At 45.5% G+C, this 9,882-nt stretch overlaps 1 long non-coding RNA gene across 1 annotated transcript; it reads left to right on the forward strand.

Moving 5' to 3' along the window:
- Positions 1-326: 326 nt before the first annotated feature.
- LOC130148703 (uncharacterized) lies at positions 327-9,827 on the forward strand. The gene is made up of 2 exons (XR_008821626.1): positions 327-8,572; positions 9,485-9,827. It is a non-coding gene; the product is annotated as an uncharacterized LOC130148703 (long non-coding RNA).
- Positions 9,828-9,882: the final 55 nt, after the last annotated feature.

Genomic DNA, 9,882 nt, shown 5'->3' on the forward strand with positions numbered 1-9,882 from the left:
CTCAGTAAAGTCTGTTTCGGCATTGCACAACATGTCTGTTCTCTGGGGGAGCCGTGCGCAATCTCCGATCAGGACAGACGTCTGAGCTTGATCCCACTGGAATGACGTCAAAGGCTGCAATACTGTACCTCTTCCCAGTGCTGGCAGCGCCCGCCCGGCCTGGAGACGTGCCACTGCAGCGGCTGCAGCTGCGCTTGGAGTCGCGGGGCTGCTGCCGGTTCGACCCGCGCAGCCCAGTTAATAGGTGACCAAATGGCAGCCCAGGTGGCCCGTGTGGCTTTGTGCGTTGGAAATCTGCTTACATATCTGGCTCTTCCCTGCAAAAAAAAAAAAAAAGCCTTCCGGAGGGCTTTCACTGAAAGCAAATTGAAGTTGTTTTTAAAAGGAGTATCTTCTGATGTTGACCTGTGAGCAGATGAAACTCCAGCGAACTGACAGCCTCTCCCATGCTTGGGATGCAGGGAAATGCCGTTCACCGCGGAGCTGCAGCAGGCGGCACAACGGAGGGTGCAGTACATGGCTGGCTGTGCTTTGGCGCTCACCTCCGTGGCACCGAACAGGAGCATGTGCCCTACACGCAGCTGTTTTGAACACTCGCTACTGAGCTCTGCTGAAGGCAACGGCGACGGTGAAAGCAGCAGCCTCAGCTTGCACCCAGCCAGCCACGGTGAAATAAGGGTGACCAATACACTGCTACACCTGACTGTTTGCACTAGGGAAGGTTTCCCAGTGTTGTAGGGAAGGAAGAGGACAGCACATCCCTGGGGCAGCACAGACTGACTTCCCCGTGTCCCCAGGCACCCCAGCCCGCTGCACTCCCCAGAGGCTACGGCGGGGCAGGGGAGTTGTGAAATGCCGTGGTGCTGCTCAGCAGGACGGGATTCGTTGCAACCTCTTGGCATGGTTACAAGCATTGCCTGCGCCTCGCCGGCCCTTTGCCAGCCCTACCACTGGTAAGGCAGCTGCTGACATTTCACATCTGCCGGACCCAGCCTGAAGCGGGCTGATTCCAGCTCTAGACTGGTGAGATGATGTTTTTGATTCGGCCAGCTGTGTGCTGGCCCAAGCTATGGCCCATGGTGACAGCCCTGCACATAGGTCAGGGGGAAGGAAGGAGTGTTGGACAGTTTCAATTTTTATACAAATGCCCAGGCAGTTCTTAGGTTCTTCTTACAAAGGTGCTGACAGATTAAGAACAGCTCCCAAGTTTTGATTTTGGAAATACTGGGATTTTCCAAGCTGTAAATCCAGCAGGAGGAGTTCCAGCGTGCCTGTGGTTGTGCGCAGCGCCCTTGCCTCCAGGCAGCTCCGCGCCGTTCAGTAGCTGCTCCCAGGGTGCTGCCACACGGGGTGGATGCCCTGGGGAAAGTGGAAAAAAGAGTCTGTAATGTTAGCAGGAACATTTTTGATGGCTCATTAAGCGAAGGAACTACAAGATGTAGCAGACTGTATTTAAAAAAAATTGCTAGGTTTACAAAAATAGGAGACATTGTTTTTGAACATGCAGGAGCAGCGGTAAGGTATCTTTAAAAAAACTTGTTATTTTGAGCTGGAAATAGAACTGAGACAAGTCTTGAAAGTAAATATTTAATTACTGGATCAATTCTGATAAAGAACCAGGTTTGTACTTGATTTCTTTAGCCTCTGCTGAGCCCACCAGTAAAACTGATTAGTACTGGTGTTGCTGTGGGTCCCATCAGCAAATAACTTACACTTGTGATTGCAATTGATTTTGCATGCTAAAAGTGAAAAACTTGGCATCCCAGAATCAACACCCTTCCCATCTTCTCTGATAGTGGTAATTACCTATTTTTCTGGGTGTAAAAGAAAAAATTAGCTTTCTTGACTGGTCACACTAGTGAGGTTCTGAGATGAAAGGCTGGCATGACAATACTTGGCTCTTTGCAGGGCAGAAATTAGTCAGTATTTACCTTAGGGGATGTGGTATTTAGGCAAGAATTCCAATGAGAATTACAATAGTGAACTTCAGCTAACTCTGACCAGTTTGCATGATCAGTGCTTAACTGTAATAAGAGACTTGATACCTGTTAATTGACAGGAACTGTAGTGCTATCTAGAAAAGCCCTGCTGCCTGCATTAGTTCACAGGTTGACCACAATGAAATGCAAGCTTAAGGAAAAAAAAAAAAAAAAAAAAAGTCCAGATCTAAACGTTGCACAAGCGTTGGGGTAAATCAGCTTTAGAGCCAAGGGCAGTTGCTGTGCCATGCCTCTGCAGCAGACACATCCCAAGTTCACTTGGTCACATACTGGGTGATGTGCAGAGGTTTAAAGCCATCTTTTCTCTAGGAAAAAATGAATTAGCGTGTCATTAAGTAGAGATTATGGAAGAATGAAATCATTAAATAAGATGTGATGTTCTTTCCCATTCAGTGATTACAGGTTCTTCTCATAGGAGCTGCCATATTCCCTGTGCCATTGGCACAATTCAGGTATCCTGAGAAAAAAAGGCTTTGTCATCATCTTTTTTTCTACATATTCTTTACCAGACAATCCAAGTGCATTTTATGAACACCAGTTTGTCCAGTACTGCATAATGTCAAAGTTATCTGGGGCCCCCCACAAAAGGACATGGTAATGGCTTTAAACTGAAAAAGGGCAAATTTAGATTAGATATAGGGAAAACATTCTTCACTATGAAGAACCAAAGCCAACCAAACCAAACCATTGTATGAATCTATTATCCTTAGGGAACAGGTGGAGAAACTGAAGAGCGAGGAGATGAGGTGAGCTGCTTCTGGCCATATATATATCTCTATCTATATATCTACCTCAGAATTGGGAAAGGACATGGTTTCCTCTCAAGTGGTGTTTACGGAGAAAAATATATGCCTGTAATGTGAATTTAGCTTGCTGTTATTAATTTTGACTCCAGTAGGGGTGAGTATTTTGCTCCCAAGCACCTACAGAATAACAAAATGTGCATATTTACATCACAGGATGTATGACTAGATTTTTCCCTAACCTTTTGACAAGTCCAAAGCTGGTGTGAATGAAAACACTTGCTATGATCACATCTGTATTTTGAGAAAGAATAATCCAGGTATGAATCAGTGTTTTCTTCATAGCTCACATTGCTACTAAGGACTCATTAGATGAAAAAATAGAAGATTACATCACAATGAATAATTTTTTTAAAACGAGCAATCAATTTGTTTTAGGTTTTATTGTTTGTTTATTTGTTTTTAATTATTCTGCTGAGTATATCTGCCTTGTGACAAGCAAAGCAGTCAGGTCTCAACAGCAGTGAAATAAATCTCAGTCCGGGGTGATGCAAATTGGGAAGAAGCTCCAGAGAGTGGTGCTATTTGAAACAAATTGAGGCATTATTTTGAAAGCTTGCACGGAAGAACGGAGTTTTGCCAACTATTAGAATTGGACTTCAGAGCAACTGCTGAGTGGGTAATTAGTCCCTCAGGAACACGGGAGTCTGGACAAATGTAAGACAGAACAAGAGGGGGAAAAAAAAAGTGTATGAAGAATTAACTTTAGAAAACAAGCTAGAATATTAGTCACAGAAGCGATGTAATTCAACTTTCATTTAACGTTTATTTCTGTGATGAACAGAAACGTTGTTCTTAATCCCTGTAGTGAAGCAGGAAAAAGGAACCTTCTCGCTTTTGAAGGCAGCTGGAACTGTTCATCTCTTTGATAAGAGGGTGAAGAGGAGGGTAAAGAAATGCACTGAACGTATTGCGAACCCAGCAAGTGGGACTTACACTCAAGTGAAGCAGGGAAAGAAACCAGTTGTGGAGCTGGTCAAGGTATTACGTAGTGTCTGTTGTCTTCGGTGACTCCCACGTCATGAAGACAGAGCAAATAGCCAAGTTTTAAAAGATAATGCCCCCCCAGTATTTGTTCACAGCCTGTTTACAACATACAGTCTCATTTTCCTCTGTGGTGAGCAGCACCCCAGCAGCAAGGAGGTGATTCACCTACCCAACACGTTGGAGGATCTTGGCATACCTCTTTGCTGGGTTTGCAAAGACCAGATGAAATACAACTACAAAGAAAACTCCAAGTATGTGAGACATTTTGAGGTTATATAGTGCACGTGTGGTTGGTCCTGCCCTTCCAGAGCTCCTGATTCATAGTCGTATGCTGTAACTATTGAACTATACACTCATTTGTAGAGTTTCTACACTTTATTTTTGTGGTTTGTTGCTCCCATTATTATCTCAACAGCAGCAATTTGCTAATTAGTCCCCATTGTAGAACAGGACTAGTATTGCTTTGGATGTTTGGTGTTTAGAAAAAAGAATGTAATTCACGTGACTGGAGAAGAAGGAAGCATTGCAAAATCATCCGATATATTCCGGTATGAATCTATGTAAATGGGTCATATTCACAGAACTGTGTGTCTGGGGGCTTAACAGTAACATCACAGCTGAAGGTTTGGGACCAGACCTCCAGACCTGGATCTTCCTGATTTTGAGGACTATGTACTTTTGCACTGCCTCTACGCTATAACCTCCACAGAGATTGTCAACCTCCCTGTTGGGCTCTCACTATATCATTGGTGGAGTGATGGGGTCCCACTTGCTCATTCTGCACTGGTACCCCCCAGGAACACTGTCTGTTGGTGCCAACATGTTGCATTTCTGACCGGGCGATGCTCCTCTGTGACCTGAGCGAAGGTTACCTGTGCTTTCATGTAGACTCTGTGCTTACTATTTAAGGTGAGTAAGAGGCTCTGGATTCCATCGGTTGGGTCACCCTCTCTGTTTCCCAATACAATGCAAACGGCCAGACAAGCAGGCAGCTCTTCCTTGAAAACATTCCCGTTCTCAAGAGGTGTGCCAGTTTCTGGCAGACGTGGTGTTGGCAATGCACGATGGACGCACCATGGTCATAGTTGTTCGTTCCTGTAAACACTGTCTTCAAAACCACTATCTCCTCTCGACCACCTTGAGCCACTTCCCTGGAGTGCTCAGCAGAAGAATCCTGCACAAACACACCCAGCTCTGGCGTATTCCTTCCAGGAGAGGGCAGGGGAATACAGTTTATTGCAGATCCACTACTGAAGAGGAGCCAACATTCGTCATGTCCCAGATCTTCCTCTACATCTTCCAGTCTAGTTTGCTTCCCTAAACTTGGATGAGCAGAGGCAAGTGCTGAATCGCCTCGAAGTGAGTCAGTGGGATTTGTCACATTTACAGACCTGCCTGCCCCTGAGTCATTTTCAGGGGTGACAGCTTGGACTAAGCTCTTCCCTTTGCTCTTGAACCCCTTGCAGTGAGCCTCCTGTATCGTGTTGGAGGCATCGGCTTCCGTGCAGCATCAGGACCAGGGTTTAAACAGCTGAGCCCCAGCTCTTCTGCATCGTCTCACCACTAAGCAGAGGAGGCAGTGATGGGACAACGTGTCTGTCACACACTCAGCACACCCATATCCCTGCAGAAGGTGGTCTAATTCCCTTGGACATTCATAATGTTGGCAGGTGCAGCTCTGCTCGGGAGTGCTTTTGCCAGAAGATTAAAATGCAGGGGTTCTGCAGGGCCACCCAGTGTTGGAGCTGGACCTGGTTAGAGATGGCCTAGAGAGACACCAGCCAGAAAGTCACCTGATGTTTTGTCTCTCACTGTCTTAATGAACAGAAAGTTTGGGTGAAAATCAGAAACTCTCCCCAACTTCCCCCTGCCTTTAATAGTCCAAAAGGTATTAACATAAAAAGATCCTAAAATTAATTTCTTCCAACTTATCTCCCCTTAGGCGTATGAGTCTGACTTGAAAAAACAACATCATTTCCAAACTAGTGAAGGAAAGAAAAAAAAAAAAATCAATAAACTGTTGGCCCTGCAGCACAGATGCCCTTGCAAGGCCAAAGAAATTAAGTCCCGAGATTGCTGTTGCCATTTCCACCTTGTCCTGCAGAACCACAGTCAGGGATAAACATATTCTTTGTGTCAATATTTCTGTAGTACCGAGAGAACTTGCAGTCCTTATCTGCGGGTGTCAAGGACTGCTAAGTTAAAGTGATCATAACATTACTGGAGAGTCTGACAGGCTTTTTTGTTCCCTCTGTGTCCATGTAACTGTTCTGGTGCTGAAAGCCGCAGCCCAGTGGAGCTCAGCCAGACATGGCCATCAGCTTTGTGGCACATGGAAGGGATCCGTCTGCAGGAGGCTAATTAAAAAAAAAATAAATCCCAAAGTATAATTTGAACTTCCTTTTAACTTTTTTCTTTGCCTGATTATTTTTGCTTCTTTCTTTGGAAAAGAGCAGCCTCGATCCATAAATCACACGGAAATGTGCAAATAATCAATTCAGCCTGACTAACCCTTGTTTTGCCAAGTGGCCAGTTGGTTCATCACTTTGCTAATCGGTTGCTGTGGCAGTAAATGGGGAATAGCAGGGGCTGGGGCAGAAATGCCACAGGTGACCTCTAAAGATAGCAGAGCACTTACCCCGTGCAGACAATCCCTCTTTTTGCCCATCCGTGAAGTTCAGACACTTTCCCTTCCAGTCTCCTCAAAAACGAGAGGTCATTTGTAACAGAAAGCTGTGCAAACTACGTACAGAAGATGGGAAAATTTGAGGCAGGAAAAATCGGCCTCTGTACAGCCCCATATGGAAAGGCAAACTGTGTGCAGAGCCAAACAGTTCTTAGGTGTAAACTGTCGAGCAGGGACGAGCCTTTTGCTGCCTTTCCCACCTTTAATGGGTCTGTGCTACGTGGCATAACAACGTGGCAACAACCTTCAGCCTACGGTTTCTTTTTGCTTTATAATGCAGTGCTATTATTATCCTCAGGGAGATTTTAAAAGGCTTGAATGCCAAGGTTTATTTGCCTTTCCTGACTGGATCTTTAACACACAGCCATCAGACAAAAGCCAGTGAAAAGGACCTTAACTTTACGTTAGCCCCAGTGTTTGACTGGGCTGTAGGAATGTTAAAAAGGTGGTCTGAGTAGAGGAATCGGTTTGACTGAAGTTTTCTCCCAAAAGGTGGCAAAAGAGGAATGGAAAATCCCCAAGCAGATTGAGGGGCAGAAGCACTAGTAGATCTTGAAAGGACTTGGTGAGGAGATGAACAGAGGGAAGGAAATCTCTTAGCGATGCACAAAAAGGATGGGGCAGGGGGAAAGACAAATGTGTATCATAGCGGGCTCAGTTTTGCTGCAGTACCAAATGAAGGATGTGAGACATCGGTCACAACTGCACAAAAACTCAACCCTAAAAGCCTGTCTCAGCCCAACAGTCATTTCTGGTTTTCATGAAAAACTGGCAGCTAAAATTAATCAGAAGTCATTATATTTGTCTAGATCTGTGCATTTATCCTGCTGTTAATAAAAGCTTGTAGTGTTTCCAAAATCTTGAGCAAGACTTAGATGTGTGTCTATTTGCTTTCACTGTTGTGGGGCTCTGAAGAACTAATCAGTAAATGAGTTCACAGCTTGAGAAGTGCATTCAGATATCACGGAGCGTTGGAGAAGCGGCTGAGTCAGCCCAGAGGCTGGCATCTGCCACTGTAGCTTGTCATTCTTAATTTTGGGGTTAAACCCCAAAGCATGCCTGCAGACCCCAAACCCAGGACTGTGGTTTGAGGCCCTTTGTCATTGTCCTGGGAAAGAAAATTTCTCAGATACAATCTCTGCTCAGAAAAGATGCTGCAGAGGATGAAGCTGTTGGACGTATTTCTCAAGGACAACCCCAGTCTGGGGCTCCAAGTGACAGTGACTTCTGCATATTTTCTCATTATTCTCTGTTGTACAATGGCGAGTTTGTGCTGAAGTGAGATATCAGAACTCGTGCTATCGTATATCCTGTTTGTTTGTTTTTAACGTGTCCTTTGTCTCTGCCTAGAAATTTTCTCTGGGCAGAAGAAGAGGACTTTGGATATTTGTCCAGGGTGTCCTGATTTCCAGTAGACTGGTCAGGGCAGTAATTTCTACAAGAGTGCTGGACACCCAGAAATGCCTAAGGCATAGTCACTGAACATTTGCACAAGGGCTTTGCTGAAGTTTCCCAGCACAGCTGATCCCATGTGCACGGCCAAGGGCATCTGGACACATGCAAAAAGTTGGTGCATCCAGAGCTAGTCCCATAGTGAGCTCAGGTCAGGGGCTCGTCCTGGATGCTCTGGACTCGCTTCCCAGGCACTCCGTGCTGCTTGCCTGCATTTTTAATATTTTTCCCAGGGAAATCTCAGGGTGAAATACAGAGGTCTTAGTTAACACTTGCCTGATTAATTCCATTGCATTTCACCTCACAGTGATCACTGTTGCCGTATATCGAATGGGTAAGTTGCTCCGCAGAGTTCTTCGAACGTGCAAAAGCATCGGATCCCTCCTCCATCACAGAGGAGGCACAAAGAAAGGTGGCTGGGCATCTCCTCCGGCAGCAGCTCGTGTTTGGATCTGCTTGAGCCCACTGCAAAAGGCTCACCCTCGCACCGCTAGCTTCTGCAGCCGCTCACGGCACAGCCCTGCAGCTCCGAGTGGGCAACACACCCGGCCTCGAGCGGGAAGCAGGAAGGTTGTGGGCCTGGTAAAATGGGTGAAACTTGAGAAGCAGAACTGCGGCACACGCCTATTTAATTTCCACAAAAGGTAAATATGGAATTTCACTACCTCTCCAGCAATTGAAAGTTGGGAACTCCTGTAGCTAAAATATAAAGAAATGGTCTTTTGCATGTGGAAAACCAACATTTACAGAAACCTCTAATGTGTCCCGATCATATGTAGGTTATAATAATGACAAAATTCAGATTGTAACTTTTGGTTGTTTTCACAGTAATAAACATCATAAGGGAATTTCATATCTCTACAGCCAACAAATTAAGTTCCATTTAAGCTCAGCCTTGAGGAATCGGGATTTTAGCTGGATCTAAATCTCATGCCCTTTGCATTGCAATAAGCTAAACTCCACCTACTCAGGGAACAAAGGGATTTTAATTGAGAGAAAACAGCAAGGCAAGGTTTGCCAAAAATCTATTTTGGGTAAAAATATTTAAGGCCAGCGTTTTTACCAACGTAATGTTTTTTACCTCAGTGAAGTTACACTAATGCAGAGTTTGGCTCTGATGTATTTGTATAAATATAGTATCTAGGAATTTGATGAGCATGTATTTATGCATTATTCACTGAGATAACATGGAAGACGAGCGAGGTCTGTGCACGAGGGCAGTGCTCTGAGCACCCCGGGGCCTGTGGTGATACCCACCGGGGTGAGGCAGCTGCGGGGTCCCCTCTGCGCTGCCCCTGGGCCGTTTCTGCCATGACTTGGCAAGGCTGAGCGTCCTCTTGGGAAGAGACTGGTTTACATTTGCCAAACCGTGAAACGTGTTACTGGCAATTCCAAAGCAATGCAGGCGGAGGACATCTTTGTCAGTTTAAGGCATTGAGCTGGAGCTGAAAAGAGAGGAGTCCGCGGCTTGGTTCTGCCACAGACGTTTGGTTTGACCCTCTGTGCCTCAGTTTCCCCATAAAGTCATAAAATGAGGATAATCATTTTTCCTGCAGGACAGCAAGCCCCACAGTGGGAGGGAACGGATGGTGCTCTGCCCTGTGTAGCCCTCAAAAAGGTGCACAGACCTGTTGTCATGAGACTGCATTGTGGTATCCCAGATGGTGCCTTCCCAAGGGTCTGAAAAATGAAAAACTGAATTTAAAAAACCACTGATCGAGGAGAAAAACTCACTGCTGCTGCAGCTGGCACCCCGGGAAGCCTCCACAGTGGGGCTGCAGCCTGCAGGAGTGAAACCGCAACCTGGTCCAGGCCAAACATGCATGACTGGAGTGTGTGTGTATGTACATATATATGTATATATATAAAGTCAGCACATGTATTTTATATGAAAAACTAGTACTGACTGTAATAACGCTTGGGGACGACCCCACACCCTAATACTTTCTATCAT

Source organism: Falco biarmicus, chromosome 4 (genome assembly GCF_023638135.1).
Source record: "Falco biarmicus isolate bFalBia1 chromosome 4, bFalBia1.pri, whole genome shotgun sequence".
In the NCBI taxonomy this organism is placed as follows: Eukaryota; Metazoa; Chordata; class Aves; order Falconiformes; family Falconidae; genus Falco; species Falco biarmicus.